The sequence below is a fragment of the Amblyomma americanum genome, unplaced genomic scaffold (genome assembly GCF_052857255.1).
Source record: "Amblyomma americanum isolate KBUSLIRL-KWMA unplaced genomic scaffold, ASM5285725v1 scaffold_49, whole genome shotgun sequence".
Lineage (NCBI taxonomy): Eukaryota > Metazoa > Arthropoda > Arachnida > Ixodida > Ixodidae > Amblyomma > Amblyomma americanum.
Genome location: NW_027526521.1, coordinates 471,805 through 495,712, shown reverse-complemented (window position 1 = coordinate 495,712; position 23,908 = coordinate 471,805). Strand labels below are relative to the sequence as shown.

The 23,908-nt window shown below is 50.7% G+C and overlaps 1 long non-coding RNA gene across 1 annotated transcript; it reads left to right on the top strand.

Annotated features, from left to right (window-relative positions):
- Positions 1-16,938: 16,938 nt before the first annotated feature.
- Positions 16,939-23,768, top strand: LOC144112083 (uncharacterized). Its single transcript, XR_013310191.1, has 4 exons — positions 16,939-17,127; positions 17,230-17,330; positions 23,410-23,608; positions 23,711-23,768. It is a non-coding gene; the product is annotated as an uncharacterized LOC144112083 (long non-coding RNA).
- The last annotated feature ends 140 nt before the right edge of the window (positions 23,769-23,908 follow it).

Here is a 23,908-nt window from a genome sequence, read left to right as displayed (position 1 = left end):
GCTGCCTCGTTTCCTGCCAACCCCTGATGAGCAGGGGCCCATATGAGGTAACGGTGTGCGGGGTCCGTATCCCGTATGCAATTTTGGTATATTCGATAGGCTAGGAAGGGAGTGCAGCCTTGTTCGACGTTCCGACAGGCCCCTCGCGAGTCGGTGATTATGTATTTTGAATTGGAATGTGAGGCCGCGAGAGCAATCGCGACCTCTTCTGCTTGTGTTACACTGCGGGCTCTGAAAGTTAGGCCGTTAACTGTGTTGCTGTTGTGAACTACCGCGGCCGTGTACCATCCCCCGTGGTGAGGGCCGGAGGCGTCCACGTAGTAGACACCTGTTTTGTTGCCATAATATCGGGCTAGCGCTTCCGCTCGTGCCAGGCGCCGACCATTATGGTCTTCGTGTGACATGTTTGCTGGAAGAGGCCGCACGTGGAGGGCGCGTCTCCACAGTTCCGGGATGCGAAACCTCTCTTCCATTGGAGGGGTGTGTTGGATATGGAGTCGAGCAAGAAGGCGGCGACCCGACTCCGTTAGCGACAGGCGCGTGTACTGGTTTGTAAGGTGCGCCTCCCGGAGCTCCCGGAAAGTGTTCACCACCCCAAGAGCCATAAGCCGGCTGTTTGAAGTAGTGATGGGGAGGTCAAGGGCACGTTTAACAATTTTGCGAAGGATGACCTCAAGGGCGTCCTCCTCTTGTTTCCGTAGGTGGAGATAAGGAGTCGAATAGAGAATTCGACTAGTTACGAAGGCGTTTGCCAGCCGCAAGGCATCCTTACTTCGTAACCCTCCGCGTTTGTTGGAAACCCGGCGGACCATGCGGCCCACCTGGTCCCCCACCTTACGGAGTTTGGCCAATGTAGTGTCTGGCCGCCTGTGTTTGTGGATGTAGAGTCCGAGTACCCGTATCTCATCACATTCGCGTATGGGACCGCTCTCAAGAGAGAGATATATTTTAGTTGTGCACTTCTGTGAGGGGCGGAGGTGCACAAATTCCGATTTTTGAGGGGAACATTGAAGACCGCAGCGGCGGGCGTAGCGGTCTACTATCGTCGCCGCTGTTTGCAGGCTGGTTTCAATGTCTCCTGTGCTGCCCTGTGTGGCCCACAGAGTGATGTCATCGGCGTACAGGGCGTGCTGCACGCCGGCGACACCACTCAGCTGGGCCGGCAGGTGCATCATGGCCAGATTAAAGAGCAGCGGGGAAAGTACCGCGCCTTGAGGGGTTCCCCGCGTGCCGAGTAGGTAAGGACCATGGTCTCTATCTTGAATTCGAATGTAGGATTGACGATCCATTAAAAATTGGCCTATGTATTGGGATGTGTTGAGGCCACAGTCGGTGTGACTTAGGTTAGTGAGTCTGATCTCATGTGTTACATTGTCAAATGCCCCTTTAAGATCCAGGGCGAGTACTACCCGGTCATTATGGGGGCATTCGAGGGGGTCAAGGACTTCCCGATTGAGTTGCAGGAGGACATCCTGTGCGGATCTGTGTGGGCGGAATCCGAACATGGTGCTCGCAAAGACTTGTTTGTGTTCAAGATATGTAGATAACCGATCCCGCACCATCGTCTCCATTAGTTTGCCCACACATGAGGTGAGAGAGATGGGGCGGAGGTTATCTGTGTCAATTGGTTTGCCAGCTTTAGGAATAAAAGTCACCAAAGCCGTTTTCCATTCGATTGGCAGGGGGGTGTCCCCGCGCCAAATCGCATTGACGTATTCCAGGAGGGACTGGTATGCCAAGTCGGGCAGGTTCGTCAAAAGCTTGACGGTGACCTTATCCCGTCCTGGCGCAGTGCCCCGTTTCATTTTGGCGAGAGCCGCCCGCAGATCATGGAGCTGGAAAGGTTGATCCAGCTCCGTGTTCTCTCTGCCTGCATAAGAGTACGCAGATCCACGGGGGTCTTGGGCTGTACACAGATACTGGTCCCGAAGTTTCTGTGCCAGTTGAGTCGTGTTGCCAGGAAAATGGTGCATGGCTCGCTGCAAATGTTTTTGTGTTTCGGTTCGTGTTTGGGTTGGGTCGAGTAGGGCTCGAAAGAGACGCCAAGTGTTTCGGCTGGACATTTGTCGCGCGGCCGTGTTGCATCTATCTACCCAGTTGGAGTCGGCGAGTTGGGCTGCGTACTCTGCCGCTTTCTGGGTAAGCTCGGCAATTCGAGCTTTAAGCTTTCTGTTGTGTTTCTGGCGTCGCCAACGGCGGACGAGGCTGCGACGGGCTTCCCAGAGGTGTGGAAGGTGGTTATCCACGTCCGTGACCGCCTCTGAGAGGTGGATGTGTGTTTCATGCGAGGAAAGGTGTGCCAGCAGCTGTTGGGACCATGCTGTGTAGCCTTGCGCGGAAATGGGTGTATTATCAAGTGAGTTAAAATTTTGCCTGAATTTCGTCCAATCTGGGATATGGGCTTGTGTTCTGGGACGCTTGAGGGGGCGTGTGCGTAGTGTAGTGTTAATGATGCAGTGGTCGCTACCGAGGGGCTCCTCGGTGTTGAGCCAGTCTGCGTGTTGTATGTTGCGAGTGAAGGTTAAGTCCGGACACGTATCCCGTGTCACGGAATTTCCTAGCCGGGTTGGGTGGACAGGGTCCGTGTGGAGGGTGAGGCCCAACGTGGACGCAAGCTCCGCCAGCTTACGCCCGCGTGACTCCTCCTTGCGATACCCCCATTGCTGACTGGGAGCGTTAAAGTCGCCCACAATAAGCAGGGGATCGCGGCCCGCTACTCTTAGCGCGCGGCTAAAGAGGTCCGCAAAAGTCACTCGCTTTAGTTTGGGAGAGCAGTACACGTTGAGTATATGCAACGGTGGGTCCCTGCGGCGGACTGGTAGAAGGGTCACCATTGCATAAGAGTACTCTAGTGGGAGGTCGAGATCCACTAGATTTGCTGTGTAGTCTTTGTGGACAAGATGACAAGACGCGGGATCCTGTTGGAACGTCGTGTAATTTGAAATTGTGGCGCCCAGGCCTGGCTCTTGGAGGGCAACCACGGCTGGTAAGGACTCGAAATTTTCAAGGTAGAGGCGGAAATTGGCCCGCTTAGTGCGGTCCTTAAAGCCTCTACAGTTCCACTGTGTTATTGAAGTTCACATGACCGAATTGGAGATGGCGGAATTCCTTTGATTAAGGTGTCTCGCCATGATTTAAAATTCTTGGGGGGAGGAGGAGGGATTGGCTGCCTCAGAGCCAGCTACTTGCGCCATCAAGGGGGTGATGACGGAAGGAGCGGGGCAGTTGTCCTCATTGTCCGAATCAATAATCATACGGGTGAATTTTGAAGGGCGGGATACGTCCCTAATGGGTCCCGTCCGACGGAGGAGGCGTGGGTTGTCCGAGATGTGTTTTGAGACCACCGCGGGGACGACAGATTTGACCTTTGTCAAGATCTGGTCCATGGCGGTCTCGATCATATATCGCAATTTAGAGGTTAAGCGCTCCTCCATCGCAGAGATGGCTGTCACGAGGGCAGGCGAGATCTCCGCGTCGCTCTCCATTGCGTCCGAGTTCTGCGGGCTCGGTGCGGCGGACGCCAATTTTGATTCTAAATTTTGAATTTTGTTGAGCAAAAGCTCATTCTGCGCCCGGAGCACGTCTATCTGTTTTATGTATTCCGCGTCGAGTGCGGAGACGGTTACGGGGGAGGGTGAGGGATGGGAGGAAGAGGAGGCGATCTCAGCCCAGCTGCTCACCTGTTTGTGGTGTTGAGGCGCTGATGCCCGGGCGTCGGCAGCGCCAATTGTCTTGAGGGCCGGGAAGTGGCCAGTGTCTCTGCCGCTGGGCGGTGGAGGCGCCGTCTTCTTCCCGGGCGCTGGTTTCACCGACGGTGAAGAAGGTGACGATGTCTTGTGGTCGGTGCCGTGAGCACCACGCGGCGTTCCGCCACCGGCACCTGGTTTTGAATGACTTGGCTGCTTGCCAGGTCGCTGGTTTTTTGGCACCTCTGGGCGCTTAGCCTTGGGGCCATGCACCTTGAGCTGCCGGAATTTTCCCGTGCAGTCGCGGGAGTTGGTAGCGTGGGCTTGCCCACAGACTGCACAGGACATACTGCATCCATGCTGCGCCTTGACTCCGTCGACGGTCGGCGCCGTTTGGCCACACAGGCCGCACTTTTCATCCGGGCAGGGGCAGGTGTCTGCTCGGTGGCCCACAGTGCCGCACCGCACGCAGGCCGGAATGGTTCTCTTGTACGGACGCACAAGGGTCACCTCAGAGTTGTAATGCACATATCGCGGCACCACTTTTCCCACGAAGGTGAGCGACGCGACGTCGGATTTGCCAAGCTTGCGGATATCGGCAAGCTCTCCAGCACGCCACTGGATCTTGTTTTGGAGGGACTCACTGGTCTCGTGCTTGGCCACGGTGATGACGCCGCGGCACACGTCTCCAGTGAGTTTCAACTGGCCGTACATGGAGAGCTGGCCCTTCGGTGATGTTAGTTGAAAATCCCGCAGAAGCTTGTCCGCGACGTGCGGCTCTCTGGTGCCTGCGACGATCAGGTTTTGCTCCCATGTGGGGAGCAGGCTGAGGGATGCTGCGGCCTTGGCGCCCAGGTAGTCCGCGAACGCTGCTCCCAGCTCGCCATGTTGGTAGACATCCCTGAGAGCGACGGTCACCCGGGGCTTCATGATGATGACGATGTCTTCTGGATGAAGACGCGGCAGTGGCTTTGGTTTCCAAGAGGGTCCGGTCTTAGACTGGGCCCCTCCGTGAAGCGCTGCAGCGCGCGCAGCAGCGCTGTGCCGTGTTGAGCGGCCTGCCGACGTGGCGTCCGCTTTCTTGGAGGCGGCGTCCCGCTTGCGGGAGCGGCGTTCCACTAGTTTGAAGAGCCTGGGGTTCTCGATGGGCGCAGAATCCGGACTCTCAGGCGTTGGAGCTGAAGGAACCTCGGACCAGGCCATGGCGTCCGGGTCGTAGCCGCGTTGTACTTTTTGGGCAGCCATCTTGACACGGGTGGGCGACTCACTCACGGCCGAGCGTCGGCGTAGGCGTTAGGCCTAGCGCCGTCGCCACGAAACGCAAGTGAGGATCGGCCCTAAAATGCGTAAATGTTGCCCCACCTGTGTGTGAGTGGTGTCCACAGGTAGCTGTCGACTTCGCGAACACAGACGCGGCTGTGTTGACGGGGTTCCGGCCGAGGAACCGTGGCTCCAGCCAAAAGTTGGTGGAGACGATGCGCTGTATGTCCACTCGCTTCGCGCGCTCACAGCGCCACCGAAGGGGAGCACGGAAATGCGCCGACAAAGGGGGAAAATACTCCCAGAACGGCGCCACGCGCTAGTTTCATGTTCCTCGGCCGAAGCGAGTGAGGAATGGTTCGTTTTTCGGAATCGGTCCCAAACACGAGACGACGACAGGACGGCTCGGGTAGATCGGCGCGGTGCGTTTTGTTTTTTACCCTTCCCGGCTAGCTAGCCAAAGTGGCTTACAGCGAGGCGTGTGTTTTATATTGTGTACTTTTCTTTTTCGCTGTGACATCTTAAGTCTGAAAGTTGGCGGGAAAATCATCTATTGACGAAAGCATCAGTTTTGGCGGGAGAATAGTCTATTGCCTGAGGATGGAGTTTTGGCGGAAATGCAACAGCATGGGTGCACACTAAGGACAGCGCGGGAAGTTGAGTGTGTGGCAGCCGGACAGGTCGGTCGAGTGCGGCCGGTGGTGGTCCCGGGGCCGACGAGTTGGAGACAGCAGTTCGTTGAGCGGCGGCCGGACAGGTTGGCAGTGTGGTGGCCGGCGGTGGTTCGGAGTCGTGGATGTTTGATGTCTTCTTTTTAGTTAAAGCAGAGAGGCCGAAATGTTCCGGTAGATGTAAACCAGTTGTGTACATATTGTAATAAACAACTTCTCCAGGAAAGCCTTCCAAGTGTCTCACCGTCAGAAGACCTGCACACCTGTCTGAACTCACCAATCGCGAAGTACGTCCCCCGGGTCACTTACGAGACCAGCCCTCTACCACTCCACGTCAACATCTGGATCCAACAACATAGACGAGAGAAGGGGAAAAATTCATGGCCCCCTCCTTCTGAAAATTGCCAAAGTCATCTCTCGTATGTATGGCTTGAACGCACTCTCCGTCAACTAAACCCTGTTTGCTGAAATTCCTCGCCTTTTCCACGCCGGCTAACGCTGGACATTCGCGTTGCGGACTCGTAATCGTTTTGGGAGTTCATTTCGCGCTTCATTCACATCATTCCTGCGCTTGTCAGCCATTTTCAACATGGTAGCACGAAGAACTGCTACCCAGGAAGCCCATGACAGCGGGCCAATATTAGAAAGCCACTGGCAAAGCGTGGCCCTAAGTAGGCCCAGAGTTGCCAATGAGCATCTGATATTGGCCGTGCCGTCATCAAATCATGGCTATCATGGGCCATGTTAGCCAGAGTTCTGCCACTCTTTGCCAGAATTGGCTAAGCCATTTTCAAAACCTGGCTATCATGGGTCATGTTAGCCAGAGTTCTCCCAGTCTTTGCCAGATTTGGCTAAGCCATTTTCGAAACCTGGTGTATCGGGCTTGCGTGATAACACGATAACAATGTGCCTGACATGCGCAGTGCTTAAACCGCGCTATCACGAAGGCTGTATATATCAATGCTCCGCAATAAACTTGCTCTTCTTGTTCTGGCCTTCATGCTGTCGAGTGCCGTCATTGCGAACTGATACATGGTGTCAGAAGTGGCCAGTTGGGCAGGGCGTAGCTCGGAGCGCTATGGACCTGCTGAAGCCCCCGGAACCTTTGCAGCTCTCCGGTAACCTGTCGCAGAATTGGAAGCGGTTTAAGCAAAAACTGGAACTCTTCATCAAGGCGACCACGCCAAAGGACGACCCAAGAAGCGGAGCAGCGAAAGCTGCACTCCTGTTGAGCGTTGCCGGAGACGAAGCACTTGACGTCTTCAACACGTTTACGTTTGGTGAGCAGGAAGACAAGGAAGATTACGACACCCTGGTCCGGAAGTTTGAAGCATACTGTGCCGAGGTAAGCAATGAAGTGCATGAGCGGTATGTTTTTCGCTCGAGAAAACAAGAAGACGGAGAGCCGTTCGAAAGATTTATTTGAGACCTCAAGAAGCAAGCAGCGCAATGCAACTTCGAAGGACTGCACGATTCAATGATCAGGGATCAGATCGTCTTTGGGACGAATAATTCCAAACTGCGTGAAAAAAATGCTGCGGGAAAAGGGTTTAACGTTGTTAAAGGCTGAAGAAATGTGCAGGGTAGCGGAATCAGTGGCACAAAGAAATCAGGTCTGGGCCAGGCCCGGTGCCAGCATTGACTCCGTCTCTCGCAGTAGGGCGTCGTGCCACCGCTGCGTAGACCGGCAAGAGACCAGTGCAGTAAACGGTAGTTCGTTCCGGTGCAAGAAATGCAACCGACGGCACGAGCCGAGGCAGTGTCCTGCTTACGGAAAAAGATGCAACACTTGTCGAAAGCTGCATCACTTTGCGATTTGTTGTCCGGCCAGGGCGCTCGTCAACGAAGTCGGCGCACAGTTCAATGATGAGTTTGATGTTCTTGACGTCTGCATCGACAGCTGCATTACTGGTGATTGGACTGTCGAAGCCAAAGTTGGGGGTTGTAAAGCATTATTCAAGGTGGATACCGGAGCACAAGCAAGCCTCTTACCATTTTCGATATACCACAAGTTGAAAACTGCCGAACTGAATCCTACGAGCTCTGTGCTGCGAGCATACAATGGAGGCATCATCACCAACTTCGGAACAACAGTCCAAAAATAACCGTTGGAGATGCTGCAACTACAGTGAAATTCTACGTGGTGAAAAATGGACGTCGTGCAATACTGGGGCTTCACGCATGCGAAGCTCTAGGCCTTGTGCAGCGCACAGTGGACACTGTCAACACTTCTGCTGAGTACGAAGCGATCAAGCACTTCAGGCACGTCTTTGAGGGTTTAGGATGCCTAAAGCAACCATACAGCATGGTACTACAGCCAGATGCTACCCCAGTCGTCCAGCCAGCGCGGCGGGTGCCCCTGTCTTTGCGCCAACCGCTTCGCGACGAGCTTCAAAGAATGGAGAGAGCTGGTATCATCACAAAAGAAGATGGACCTACAGACTGGGTAAGCCCTTTGGTTTTGGTCAAAAAGAAAGACGGCAGTCTTAGGGTGTGCATGGACCCGAGAAGGATCAATGAGCATATAAAGAGGCAACACTACCAGCTTCCCAGGCGAGAAGATATTGAAGCAGAATTGACCGCGCTTGCTACTTTAGTTGCCTAGATGCAAACTCTGGATTTCACCAGATACCCCTCGACGACGCAACATCAAAAATTTGCACTTTTGCCACTCCCTTCGGTCGATACCGTTACTTGCGCCTGCCGTTTGGCATTTCATCGGCACCGGAAGTTTTTCACAAAATGCTGAGTCAGATGTTGGACGGGCTGCCAGGAGTTCACGTGTATATCGACGACATTTTGGTGTGGGGCACTACACGTCAAGAGCATGATGAACGGCTAGTAGCAGTTCTGAAAGCTGCCGAAACAGCAGGATTGACACTAAACGCCGAAAAATGCAAGTTCGGTTTAACAGAGGTGCATTTTCTGGGTGACGTTATCGGACAAAAAGGAATTTCCCCGAACCCGAAGCTTGTGCGCAATCTGTTGGAAATGCCAACACCAAAAAGCAAAACCGATCTACAGCGCATGTTAGGAGTGATCAACTACTTCGGAAAATACGTGCCAGTGTTGTCAGAACGAACAGCGATGCTGCGAGCGCTTATCAAACCGCAAGTCGAGTTCGAGTGGACCGAAAACCACGCGAAGGAATGGAAATGCATCACGCAGGCACTTGCGACATCACCCTTGCTAGCAATATTTGACCCCAAAAAGAAAACAAAAATAACTTGCGATGCGTCCAAGGACGGCGTCGGAGCGGCGCTTTTACAGTGTCACGGTGGTGACTGGCGACCGGTGGCATATGCTTCACGAGTCTTAACACCACCGGAGCAGCGTTACGCGCAAATTGAAAAGGAGACGCTGGGCATTCTGTTCGGTTGCGAGAAGTTTCATCAGTTTGTGTATGGACAGACGGTCATTATCGAGACCGACCACAAGCCACTTCTGTCAATCGCTGCTAAAGGAATTTGTGACATGCCCCCACGATTGCAGAGATTTTTTTTAAGACTTCTCAGATATGACTATGTTCTACAGTACGTTCCAGGGAAGCACCTGGTCTTGGCAGACATGCTCTCACGATCGACTACACCCGGGGGTGTCGACAATGCTGGTGCCACAGAAGACGTCGAAGTTCACGCACTACAGCTCCTGAACGGCATGGTCACGGTAACAACGCAGCAAAAACTGGCAAAGGAAACTGCTCGTGACTGCTACTTGCAGACTGTCGTCAGCAACTTATCAGCAGGAAACCCAATTCAAGGTGAGCTGAAGCCGTTTTCATCTGAACTGTCCGTAATCAACGGAATTCTGTTCAAAGGAACAAAAGCTGTCATACCGAGAAGCATGAGACAAGAAATGCTAACAAGAATTCATGCCGGCCACCTTGGCTTAAACAAATGCAAAGAAAGAGCAAGACTTCTCGTTTTTTGGCCAGGCTTGAACAACGACATCGCAGTGCTTCTCCAAAACTGTTCTACATGCAGAAAGTTCGCGTACCAGCAAGCCAAAGAACCGCTGATAATGCGCCCGGTGCCGCAGTGTGCGTGGTACAGGGTCGGAGCGGACATCTTTTGTTTTGGGGGAAATTCTTACGTTGTCGTATATGATGCTCTTTCCAACTTCCCAGATGTCGAGAGGCTTCCAGACACAAGTGCAAGAAGTGTTGTTGCGGCTCTCAGTGCTATGTTTGCTCGATACGGCATTCCTATCGAACTGTGCACTGATAATGGACCACAGTTTTCAAGCCAAGAGTTCGCAGCCTTCGCTAAAGAGTATGATTTTGCGCACGTCATGTCTAGCCCACACTACCCGCAGTCTAACGGCCTTGCTGAAAAAGGTGTGCAAATTGTCAAGCGGATAATGAAGAAAACTCAAGACGCACGACACGACTTCTGGCTAGGCCTTCTGGCCTACCGATCAACGCCACTGATTGATGGTCAATCCCCTGGCGAGCTTCTTCAAGGCAGGCGCCTTCGATCTAATCTCCCCGATTTTGGCGGTATCAAGACTATCGAAGGCAAGAAGCACCGCCAGACGCCCAAAGGACAGCCGTTGCCTCAACTAGGTAAAGGTGACGTCGTCAGGCTGCGAGACACAACTTGGTCACAGAAAGGAAAGGTGGTTGGGGAAGCTGCCCCGAGGTCCTACCACGTTGTAACTGAAAGTCGTCGTGTTCTTCGGCGCAACAGGCGACACCTGCTTCATTCCAGCGAGCAGTATGCTGAAACAAGTGACGATGACACCGACGACGACTGCGCAGACGAAGCTGACCCAAATGCAAGGAACAGTCCAGGGAGTGTGACACCGCAGCCTTATGGCACTACAAGTGCAGCACCCCAGCAGCCTCCGGGGCTCTGTGACCAACATCTAGCCCACGGTGCCACGCCTTCGGCTTCGATTACCCATCCAGAGCAACCCACAAGTGTCATCAGTCTGAGGAGCTCGACTCGTACCGCGAAGCCTCCCCAACGTCTTCGTTATGACGCTGCTTTCAATCAGTTATCATGAACTTGAACCACTGTCTTGTGCTAACCTTGGAAGGATGTATCGGGCTTGCGTGATAACACGATAACAATGTGCCTGACATGCGCAGTGCTTAAACCGCGCTATCACGAAGGCTATATATATCAATGCTCCGCAATAAACTTGCTCTTCTTGTTCTGGCCTTCATGCTGTCGAGTGCCGTCATTGCGAACTGATACACCTGGCTATATTGGCCTTGGCTTGCCACCCCTTATCCAACATTAAAAGTATATGGCAGATGTTGGTGAACATTGTGCCATCTATTATACTGGGTAGAAGATTTATTTTTTGTTGAGTACCATCTCGGCAGTTTATAATTTTCGAACGCGCTAAAACTCGTTTGAGCTCCTGGGCTGGTTCCCGGGTTCGAACCCGACCGCGGCGGCTGCGTTTTTATGGAGGAAAAACGCTAAGGGGCCCGTGTGCTGTGCGATGCCAGTGCACGTTAAAGATCCCCAGGTGGTCGAAATTATTCCGGAGCCCACCACTACGGCACCTCTCTCTTCCTTTCTTCTTTCACTCCCTCCTTTACCCTTCCCTTACGGCGCGGTTCAGGTGTCCAACGATATATGAGACAGATACTGCGCCATTTCCTTTCCCTCTAAAACCAATTATTATTATTATTATTATTATTATTATTATTATTATTATTATCCTGGGCTGGGCTTGTGCGAGTTCAATAATAATAATAATTGGTTTTTGGTGGAAAGGAAATGGCGCAGTATGTCTCATATATCGTTGGACACCTGAACCGCGCCGTAAAGGAAGGGGAAAGGAGGGATTGAAAGAAGAAAGGAAGAGAGGTGCCGTAGTGGAGAGCTCCGGAATAATTTCGACCACCTGGGGACGTGCACTCCGAGTTCAAAAATTTGAAGCTTATTCATCTTTTTCTTATCAAATACTTTCGCAGTATATGTGTGAAGTTGGATAAACAACGAATATTTTCCGACTGCGCAGTCGGAGAGAGAGGATAGTTATGAGAAAAAAAAACTCAATGAAACCGAAGCTGTCGGCAGATCGCGCCGGTCAGAGGGAGCTCTCGTACAGGAGAAACTAAAGGAGGAGTATATGTCGACGCCGTCGAGGCGCGGCGACGTCTGCCGCGGGCTCCGTCGCTCATCAATTGAGTTCTAAGGTGCTTCGCAACAATTTCCAAACGCGTTCGGAAGCATTCCAAGCGCATTCGCTCGCTGTATAGCAATGATGCTGCTGCCATCGACTTTTGTTCTGTCCGTTCGCTGCAACTATAACCACTGAAATTCCTTTTAGAATGTCTCATAAATTTAGTAATTAACGAATGCGCGTTGGCAGGAACCAGTTTTAATTATTCGAGTAACTATGTATGGCTTAGCAAAGCCGCTAATAAAAAAATATACTTCTTTAGAAGTGCACCGACAGAGCTCACGCTGTCGCCTTTGTCCGATTTCTGGGCATAATAACCCGCCTATTTTTATGGAATTTATGTATTTCAAAGCGTTTTTGCACGCTCTGCATGCGCAAGTATCTCAAAACCAGCAAAAAAGGGCTTTATTATAAAAAAATCAAAAAATCATTTCATAATATTTTCAATTAAAAAAGCGCTTTTTTGCTTAACACTAGAGAATTCACTGCCACACCGAGCAGTGGGTGTCTGCTTAATGGAGATCCTAAACCAAACGTAATAACTTAGTGCAAGTGCATTCCCTAAGCCGACTTTGCGCGCAATTATGGTAACGTCCAGAAACGAAGCAGTGGCCTCGTAATTTGCAATTATAAGTTGCGCACGCGCGAAATATTAGGCCGCCGCTTCATAAACGCACGCGATCACGCGGTAAGAGATTCCTACACTTCCGTACGTCGTTCCCTGTGATCGTGCCTTGCCCTGTGTTTTTCGATTTGCTTTTTCCTTCCTTTTCTGCAGATCGTAATGTCTCGAAATGTTGTTTTTTTGTGTATTTTATTGTTCTGTTGCTTAATTTGCATTGAGGGCTATAGTTCTTGCTGACGTCTTTACTTATTTTTGGCGAAAATTGATTTTTTTTTGCTTTTAAACATTACCTTTATTGATGAAAAGCATCGGAAATAGTTTCGAGCCACAGTTCAACACGGTTCTGTTTGTTTTAGCTTTCTGCGTCAAATTTTCACACCAACAAAAAGTTGGAGGATTCTTCGGTGACCAGCGAATAAATCTACTGACAAATGGAGTAAGACGAATGTTAACCTAGCTTGTTTACCGCATGTCCCGTATTCGAATTTGCTTGCATAATATTTTATTTGTTGTTTTATGATGCTTCTCCTCGGGCTTTGCAAGAATACTTTGACGCGTCCGCGTTTTCCACACCCTTGCCTTCAAAACTGCTCATGACTCATTCTCCGAGAATTCCAAACCTCTTTCACATGTTCCCGTCCCCTCTCTCTTTTGAAGTCCCGTATCTCCCACACTCATCTCTCGGACATGCCCTTTTCAAGGCAGCGTGCTAACCCCTACTCCGCGAAGCGCTTTTGAAGCGAAAAGCTTCACTACGCTAGTCAAAACCGCGCTTCGCGCGAGCCGGCGTATGTCGGAGCACGAGTGACGTCACGCACGGCGAGGTGGCCGCCGCCGACTCCGTCGCCTGGATCCATCCGTTTGTTTCTCTCTCTCTCTCTCGCTCCCTAGTCACTACTGCGCATGCGCCACTAGTAGCACCGAGCCACAGGTGTACCGCCGCTGCGCAGCGCCGCGCCTATCCTCGGAATCCTACTTTCAATTATCAGTTTTCTCTTTCTTCTTTTATTATTATTCCCTCCCTCCTTTATCCCTTCCTTTACGGCGCGGTTCCGGCGTCCACCCAGATATGCGAGAAGGTTACTGTGCCATTTCCTTTCCTCAAAAACCAAACAAAACAAGTGAGCCGACGATATTCTTATAGTTCATTGGCGTTGACAACTTTAATAATTGGTTTTTGGGGAAAGGAAATGGCGCAGTATCTGTCTCATATATCGTTGGACACCTGAACCGCGCCGTAAGGGGAGGGATAAGAGAGGGAGTTAGGGGGTGAAAGGAGAAAGGAAGAATTAGGTGCCGTAGTGGAGGGCTCCGGAATAATTTCGACCACCTGGGGATCTTTAACGTGCACTGACATCGCACAGCACACGGGCGCCTTAGCGTATTCATCCGTAAAAACGCAGCCGGCGCGGTCGGGTTCGAACCCGGGAACTCCGTTGACAACTTTGCAAAAGACGTTCATTTTCACGAAAGGAAAGGCGCACAACCGGCTCCGTGGGTCAGTGGAGACCTCAATCTCGCTTTCATGTACATGGCGTTGGTGTCAAAAGCCTGCTTTGATTGCGTTCCGCACACTCTATAAGGAGCGCGCCCTCCCTGCCACCCTGGGTGGTGGTACGCAGTGAATGGTTGGTCGCGAGAGATTGATCACCAAATGAACGCTGCGGCCTAGCTATTGCTGCAGTGCCGCATGTCAGCCACAACGCTGTCAGCGCTAATGCATTCAGGCCACATCTCTCTCTCTCTCTCTCTCACCACATGTATCAAAGCACGAATGAGGAGTCCGCATATACAGGGAGACAGTTATGCGCCCATCCTTTGCTCAAATCCATCGCCGTCTAGAACATTGTCAACGCCAGCGACAATGAACACAGTGAACGGCGATATCTTTCGCTTTGTATATCCTGGATTAGCTGAGCTAATCCACATAACTTTTTTTTCTTTTTATGAGGTGTAATAAAAGTTCTTCTTATCGCGGAATGAAGTGCGCGCTGAGTAGCGTTGGATTCTTGTACGCGTCTGTCTAACAGTTGAAACCAGTCATGTACAACGGAACGCACAAGACGTCAATATCGACTGCATTTGGAGCCGGTGGACTCAACGCACGCTACAATAGCTATTCGTATCTAGCGCTGGAATTAGTGAAGGCTTGCCTGTTATGATTAGGTTATGCATTTATTGCAGCTTTGTAAAGGCCGCTGTTGCTTTCATTATTGGCAGTGCACTTAAATCATTGCATGAAATATTTATCAGAATTCAGTTAAGCCGCAAACCAGCATTCCGGGTGTTAAGCGATTAGTGTGGTGGCAGCCACGTAAATTGAACGTATTGCGGGTGCCTGGAGATTGAAAATTGGTTTTTGAGGAAAGTAAATGGCGCAGTAACTGTCTCACCCATCTCGGTGCACACCCTAATCGCGCCGCAAGGGAAGGGATAAAGGAGGGAGTGAAAGAAGACAGGAAAGTGGTGGTAGATCGTAGCGATGGTATTAATAATAATATTATTAATAATAATAATTGATTTTCTGGGGAAAGGAATTGGCGCAGTATCTGTCTCATATATCGTTGCACACCTGAACCGCGCCGTAAGGGAAGGGATAAAGGAGAGAGTGAAAGAAGAAAGGAAGAAGAGGTGCCGTAGTGGAGGGCTCCGGAATAATTTCGACCACTTGGGGATCTTTAACCTGCGCTTACATCGCACAGCACACGGGCGCCTTAGCGTTTTTCCTCCATAAAAACGCAGCCGCCGCGGTCGGGTTCGAACCCGGGAACTCCGGATCAGTAGTCGAGCGCCCTGACCACTGAGCCACCGCGGCGGGTTCCGTCATGTATGTCATAACGAGCCACTCCTTTCCCTTCCCTTGTCCGTTTAGTAAAAGTTGTTAAATGAATAAACCCGCTCCTTATTGGGAGGAGTGCTACTCGCGCGACGGGGTTCCCGAAAAGCGGAGGTGCGGGTGTCTTCCCTAATAACGCTAAGCTATGATGCACCGGCCTGGCATCAATAGACAGAGAGTCTGGGAAATCCATTCAAAAATTAATGTGGATTAGCCCAGCTAATCCCGGATATACAAAGCGAAAGCGATATTGAGGTCTCCACTGACCCACGGAGCCGGTTGTGCGCCTTTCTTTTAGTGAAAATGAGTTGTCAACGTCAATGAACGCTATGAACGCCGTCGCATCACTTGTTTTGCTTGGTTATCGAGAAATGGAAATTGCACACTAACCGTCTCACATATCTCGGTGGACAACCGAACCGCGTCGTAAATGAAGAGATAAAGGAGGGAGGGAAAGAAGAAAGAGAACACTGAAAATTGAAAGTTGGATTTTGAAGAAAAGCGCGGCGCTTCGCAGCGCCGGAACACCTGTGGCTCGGTGCTACTAGTGGCGCATGCGCATTAGTGACTAGGGAGCGAGAGAGAGCGAAACAAATGGATGGAACCAGGCGACGGAGTCGGCGGCGGCCACCTGCGCCGTGCGTGACGTCACTCCTGCTACAACATACGCCGGCTTCGCGAAGCGCGTTGTTAACTAGCGTTGTGAAGCTTTTCGTTTAAAAAAATAGCTGCGGCTTAACTACTGCTGATAGGATAGGATAACTTTATTGAGCTCTAGGGTAAGTGCTTTTATGCGGTTTAGGTGAGCCCATCTCCGCAACGGTCGGTTGCCCCTATTCCAGCGCTCCGCTGGATGCTGCCGTCAGCTGAGCTCGCCGTATCAGACCGATGTGGTCATCGCTGCAGTCGCTGGAGAGCATACCCTCCCATTGCTCCGCACTTGGGTGTGGTATAACGGGAACGACGTCGACTTTTGAAGCGACAGGCTTCACTAGGCTCGTCAACACCGGCCTTCGCGTGAGCCACACTACAGATTTGCCACAGCTGCGCATGCGCGAAACCGAGTGACGTCACGCGGGGCGCAGGTGGCCGCTGCTGCTGCAGCTGTCGTCGCCGCCACCCGCTGCCTCCGTCGTCTGACCTTTCGCCATGGAAGGAGAAGAAGACCCAGAAGTGGTAGCGTGGGAGTTGGCCCAAAGGCAGCGAAGATATGAAAAGTGCAAAGCTAGACAAGCGGCTTAAATGCCAGAATTACGAGAGGCACGCCTTGCTAAACGGCGGCAAAAGGATCAAAAACCAAACAAAACACGTGAGCCGACGGCGTTCATAGAGTTCATTGGCGTTGACAACTTTGCAAACTCCGTTCATTTTCTCGAAATGAAAGGCGTATAACCGGCTCCATGGGTCAGTGGAGACCTCAATCTCGCTTTTCGCATTGTATATCCTGGATTAGCTGGGATAATCCATATTAATTTTTTTACTCACTTTATCCTAGCTGTTTCTCCCGTGCGCAGCTACACGCTGCGCCGTTCGTGCTCCCCCCCCCCCTCCCCAAGCCCTCGCCCAAGATATTCTTTCCTCTTCCTTTCAGCTGGAAACTTTTTTGCGACCACAAAAGCTGTGTAAAACAAAAATGGCTCTCCCCCCTACAGCCACCCCCCCCCTCCTTCCCCTGTCACCGTCGTCTCCCCTGTCATTCTTCACTGTGCATCGCCACGACAAATTCTTGACTGGACGAGTCTTGCGTTGTCTCGCTCGGCGGCGCCCAACCGCACGACCAGCGCGACGAAAGAGCATACACACTCGAGCTGGCTCCGTTCGTAGTCTGGGCAAGCGAAAACCCACACCTGACACTATATGAGAGCTCCGACGCGGTTCGCTACCCTGACCTGCGATATCTTATTTGTAAGTACTACAAACATTTTATCTTTAGATACGTTCGGAACTGAATGTGATTTTGGGAGTAAGTGTTGCTTTGACTACATGAGACTTTACTTTTTCCGGCAGGAACAGAGAACGAGACAAAGCACGAGGACGACTTCTATGTACCTACTCTCATTGCCAAATGTCTGACTTGACGTCGTGCGCAGTGCAGATCTGCCCGAATGGTATGAACTTTATTTTTCTTTTTTGGTGCAATGAATTCACCAAACATTCACTACTTTGTCGAACAGCAGGTTTGAATTCATGTGACCGGACATCCGATGCATTAAGGAATACGTTTGTCATGTACAGATTATGCAGGATAGGAATCGGAACTGTTTTGTGTTCCACTACAGACCAGTCGGTAAGGATATGTGTACTAACTACTTCCGCGCTGTTCCTCTTCGGCTAACACCCTTGCAGGTTCAATAGAAAATTAGCAATTTATGGTTAGAGCTTTTGCCAAGATCTCAATGAAAAAAAAAGCATTACTCTGGACTGTCATACAGGTGTTTTGTGTTGTTTCCAAGTCAGTTTCGAATCTGTATTACATGCAATGAAAGCGACAAAGATAAACTGCTGGATTTAAAAAAGCAAAAATGTTCTGAGTTTTTTCCATCCAGCGTATTTATTTTGAACCCCATCCAAAAAACGACCTTTGTTCAAAACTGTTGTTTCGACTATATGTGGAGGAGGTGCTACAACCTGTGCATCTTTACCCGAACAAAAAATGCGCTCTCAATTTAGAGATATGTAGTTATGATATTAAAACAAAATAATACATTACTTTCCTTTCAATATCACATTATTATTTTTTTTTCACATTGAATATCTTACTGGAGGTGCGAAACGGCGCATTAAACTAAAAATCCCCAAATTGGTACAAGGCAAATTAAATTTCACTTTGTGCAAGAAATGTGGTGCTAGTTCTTACAAATTATCCTGTCAAATGTGTGTCGATTGCTTTCACGCCGACTGTGCCTCACAAAATTCAGTGTTATTTAATCATTTCTGTTTTTGTCCTGTGACGGCCATATTTAGGTTCATCATGACATCATGCCTATCTTTGCAGGCTCGACGCATTGTGAGGTAATCGCGCAAGAGCTGGACGAGGAATTTGAGTACAGTGGAAGAGTACTCTTGCAAGAGTGCACCGATTACTTCAGATATGACTGATCAGTTCACAGGAGGACAGCTCCGTTAAGCAGTTTATGGATGTCTTAGCCGTGCTACAGCAGCTTGCCCAGCTGTGTTGTCCAGCCTGAATCATCGGCACGCAGCAAACCTGGAAATAAATGATTTTCCCACAGCCTCTGCCACCATGCTCCTGGGTCCTCCTTTTCCTTAATTCCCAGGATGACTGGTAGCAGCGCAAGCCATTGTGCGTGCGCTAGAAGCGTGATCCTTGTAACTCGATGCAATAAACCGGTGTTTTTCCTGGATTATTAGGCACCATCATTTATGAATATTTGTTAGTTTGAATGGTAAATCCACAGTTCCAGTCATTGGGCAGTGGGTACGTTATGTTGCATGTGCCAATTTTCGAAAGCAGGATACCAGTGTTTGAAAGCTGGATATTAATGTTTGAAAGCTGGATACCAATGTTCGATAGCTGGATGCCAGTGTTCGAAAGCCGGAAAGCCAATCCGAGGCCTTTACGAACGCCAGACCTGCGTTGGCCCCTCGATCGGCCGAACGTTGGCCCAAAACTGGCCTGAAAGTGGGGCCAATGTGTCAAAGTGGTAGCGTTTTCCCTAAATTCCAATGTAGGACCGCCGTTCATGCCATTTTTTGCCACTGATCGCCCAGTGTTCGCCCAATGCTGTTCTGACTGGGTAGGCAACAGAGTTGAGTACTCGCATTGGGCTTTGCGTTCGAATGCAGCCGTCACCTATTTGAAGAGCAGTGTGACAGCGGTCTTTTGCGCCCTTACGGAAGCGCTTGCTGGCTTCCAGAATGATTTCAGTTGCTTAATTGTCACTCGCTCTCTATATTGGAAATTCGAAAGTCTTTATGCATGAACGAACTCTGCGTGCTCCCTGCAACGTTCTTCCGGCCTCGATTCCAGCTGTAGCACATGCCAGCAGTTAAATGCTAATTTAAAGCGCGGTCGGCTACTGAGCCAGAATACCCAGGTTCGAACCCTACCGCGGCAGCCGCGCTTCGATGGAGGCGAAACGCAAAAGGGGCCCGTGTGCTTCGCGTTGTCAGTGCACGTTAAAGATTCCCTGGTGGTAGAAATTATTCCGGAGCCCTCCAGTACGTACAGTACACCTTTCTTCCCTCTTTCACTCCCACCTCTCTCCTTCCCCTTACGACGGAGTTGAGGTATCCACCCCGTAGTGAGACAGTTACTGCGCCACTACCTTTCCTCGAAAACAACTATTTCATTTAAATACCCACTTCTACGCCGCCATGTCTTTTACAACAATCTATCGCTTCCAATGCTGCACTGTTCTGGATAGGATAGGGAAGGACAGGATAGGAAAACTTTTAATGTCCAACAGAAAGTGGGTGGCCAGAGTGCCACCCGCCTAGAGGACGGCCGAAAGGTCTTGACTCTCGGCGACGGCTTCGGCCAGTCGGACGAGTTGTAGCTGAATCGCCGGGTTGGAGCTCAGTAGTAAGGCCTCCCATATGGCGCAGTAGTTTGTGAGCACAAACGCACAAACGAACAAACCGATGAAAACAAGTAAAATTTGCGGAGTGCACATGGGATGCGTGCACTCTCCTCGACGCCGGCGTCCGTCTTCTCACCGTTCTAGAAATTGCGTACGTCTGTCTATGCAATTTTTAACGCGATAGCATTAAGGAGCTCATGTCGTAGAAAAGCCGGTGTCGTCGGCGTCTTTGGCCGTGAGCGAAAAATTGCTCATCTCGGTGGGCAGACGAACCACGCCGTAAGGGAAGGAATTTTCCTTCCCTTACGGCGCGGTACGGGTGTCCAGTGAAAATTGTGAGACAGACATCATTTCCTTTGCCTAAAACCAATTTTAATTTCAATTTCCTTCTCTAACGGCGCGGTTCGTGTGTCCACCAATTTTCATTTCATTTTCCTTCCTTTACGGTGCTGTTCGGGTCCACCAAGATATGTTTCCTTTCCTTAAACGGTCCGGGCGAGGGGTCGCACCCAAGAACGATGGCAACACTGGTTTAATTTCGCAGTGCAGCGTTGGGTCGTTCTGATCGTGTTGAGCTGTTGAGCGTGCTTCGGGTGAGGTGAGCTGTGCTGGACTGCATCGCAAACTCTGCGCAGTGTTTATGGGACTCCAATCCGAAGTACCTCGTGGGTAACTTAACCGTTACCAAATACGCATCGTAACCCCGGTCGTAATTGTCGACCTGCTGAGCCAAAAGAACCACCCGATCGTCGAAGCAAGAAAAGGATATAGATATGGCGTCTCGGAGAGTTCGTTTAGGTGGGCCGGTGATAACGCGGACCAGTCTGCCAAGTTCGACCAGCTCCTCAGTGAGCAAGAACTGAGGGACGTCACGTTTGTTTGCGAGGGGGGCCACAAGCTGAAAGCCCACATGTTGGTCCTCTCCGCTTGCAGCTCCTGTGTTTCAAGATCTTTTCGTTGGACATCCCTGTCCGCACCCCATCGTGATCTTGGCGGGCGGGCATCACGCGGACTTCGCTGAACTTACTGGCGTCATGTACCGTAGAGAGAGGCGACCGTGCTGCTTGATCGACTGCAATCGTTCTTGAGCATCGTGAAGACGTTCAAGCTGAAGATCGTGATCGAAGTCAGCAGCGAAGAAATGGGCGGTGTGGCTCCGAGAGCGCGGCGAAAGCAGCAGGCCCATTTGCACGCCACTGGCTGCGTCCTGGTCATTTAACGAACCGGAACGCGGTCGTGCTCTCGTGAGCCAGCCACAGGGCTCAAAGCCATCGTCGTCTGGAACATTGCCAGCGCCGATATCTTTCGCTTTGTATATCCTGGATTAGCTGAGCTAATCCAAATAACTTTTTTCTTTTTTTTGTGCTGTAATAAAAGTTCTTCTTATCGCGGAATGGAGTGCGCGCTGAGTTCGCGTTGGATTCTTGTACGCGTCTGTCTAACAGTTGAAACCAGTCATATACAACGAGACGAAGAGAAGCAAATTTTGACTGCATTCGGAGCCGATGGACTCAACGCACGCTACAATAGCTATTCGTATTTAGCGCTCAAATTAGTGAAGGCTTGCCTGTCATAATTAGGTTATGCATTTATTGCAGCTTTGTAAAGGACACTGTTGCTTTCATTACTGGCAGTGCACTTAAAGGATTGCATGAAATCGTTATTAGAATTCAGTTAAGCCGCAAACCAGCATTCCGGCTGTTATGCGATTAGTGTGGTGGCAGCCACGTGAATGGACCGTATTGCGGGAGCCTGGAGATTGAAATTGGTTTTTGAGGAAAGGAAATGGCGCAGTAACGGTCTCACCCATCTCGGTGAACACCCGAATAGCGCCGCAAGGGAAGGGATAAAGAAGGGAGTGAAAAAAGCCAAGAAAGTGGTGGTATCGTAGCGATGGTGACGTAGCGGAGGTGCGGGTGCCTTCCTTAATAACGCTAAGCTATTATGCACCGGCCTGACATCAGTAGAGAGAGCGTCTGGGAAATCCATTAAATATTAATGTGGATTAGCCCAACGAATCCCGGATATATATACACACATATATATATATATATATATATATATATATATATATATATATATATATATATATATATATATATGTGTGTGTGTGTGTGTGTGTGTGTGTGTGTGTGTGTGTGTGTGTGTGTGTGTGTGTGTGTGTGTATAAAGCGAAAGCGAAGTTGAAGTCTCTACTGACCGACGGAGCCGGTTGTGCGCCTTTCTTTTAGTGAAAATGAGTTGTCAACGTCAATGAACGCTATGAACGCCGTAGGATCACTTGTTTTGTTTGGTTATCGAGAAAAGGAAATTGCACACTAACCGTCTCACATATCTCGGTGGACACCTGAACCGTGTCCTAAATGAAGAGATAAAGGAGGGAGGGAAAGAGGAAAGAGAAAACTGAAAATTGAAAGTTGGATTTTGAAGAAAAGCGTGGCGCTTTGCAGCGCCGGAACACCTGTGGCTCGGTGCTACTAGTGGCGCATGCGCAGTTGTGACTAGGGAGCGAGAGACAGCGAGAGAAAGAAACGGATGGAACCAGGCGACGGAGTCGGCGGCGGCCACCTGCGCCCTGCGTGACGTCACTCGTGCTCCGACATACGCCGGCTTCGCGAAGCGCGTTGTTGACTAGCGTTGTGAAGCTTTTCGTTTAAAAAAATAGCTGCGGCTTAACTACTGCTGATTGGAAAGGAAATGATAACTTTATTGAGCTCTAGCGTAAGTGCTTTTATGCGGTATAGGTGAGCCCATCTCCGCAACGGTCGGTTGCCCCTATTCCAGCGCTCCGCTGGATGCTGCCGTCAGCTGAGCTCGCCGTATCAGACCGATGTGGTCATCGCGGCAGTCGCTGGAGAGCATACCCTCCCATTGCTCCGCACTTGGGTTTGGTATAACGGGAACGACGTCGACTTTTGAAGCGACAGGCTTCACTAGGCTCGTCAACACCGGCCTTCGCGTGAGCCACACTACAGATTTGCCACAGCTGCGCATGCGCGAAACCGAGTGACGTCACGCGGGGCGCAGGTGGCCGCTGCTGCCGCAGCTGTCGTCGCCGCCACCCGCTGCCTCCGTCGTCTGACCTTTCGCCATGGAAGGAGGAGAAGAAGACCCAGAAGTGGTAGGGTGGGAGTTGGCTCAAAAGCAGCGAAGATATGAAAAGTGCAAGGCTAGACAAGCGGTTGAAACGCCAGAATCACGAGAGGCACGCTTTGCTAAACGGCGGCAAAAGGATCAAAAACCAAACACGTGAGCCGACGGCGTTCATAGAGTTCATTGCCGTTGACAACTTTCCAAACTCCGTTCATTTTCTCGAAGTGAAAGGCGCATAACCGGCTCCAAGGGTCAGTGGAGACCTCAATCTCGCTTTTCGCTTTGTATATCCTGGATTAGCTGGGATAATCCATATTAATTTTTTTACTCACTTTATCCTAGCTGTTTCTCCCGTGCGCAGCTACACGCTGCGCCGTTCGTGCTCCCCCTCCCCCTCCCCAAGCCCTCGCCCAAGATCTTCTTTCCTCTTCCTTTCAGCTGGAACCTTTTTTGCGACCACAAAAGCTGTGTAAAAAAAATGGCTCTCTCCCCTACAGCCACCACCCCCTCCTTCCCCTATCACCGTCGTCTCCCCTGTCATTCTTCACAGTGCATCGCCACGACACATTCTTGACTGGACGAGACTTGCCTTGTCTCGCTCGGCGGCGCCCAACCGCACGACCAGCGCGACGAAAGAGCATACACACTCGAGCTGGCTCCGTTCGTAGTCTGGACAAGCGAAAACCCACACCTGACACTATATGAGAGCTCCGACGTGGTTCGCTACCCTGGCCTGCAATTTCTTATTTGTAAGTACTACAAACATTTTATCTTGAGATACGTTCGGAAATGAATGTGATTTTGGGAGTAAGTGTGGCTTTGACTACATGCGACTTTACTTTTTCCGGCAGGAACAGAGAACGAGACAAAGCACGAGGACGACTTCTATGTACCTACTCTCTTTGCCAAATGTCTGACTTGACATCGTGCGCAGTGCAGATCTGCCCGAATGGTAAGAACTTAATTTTTCGTCTTTGGTGCAATGAATTCACCAAACATTCACTACTTTGTCGAACAGCAGGTTTGAATTCATGGGACCGGACATCCGA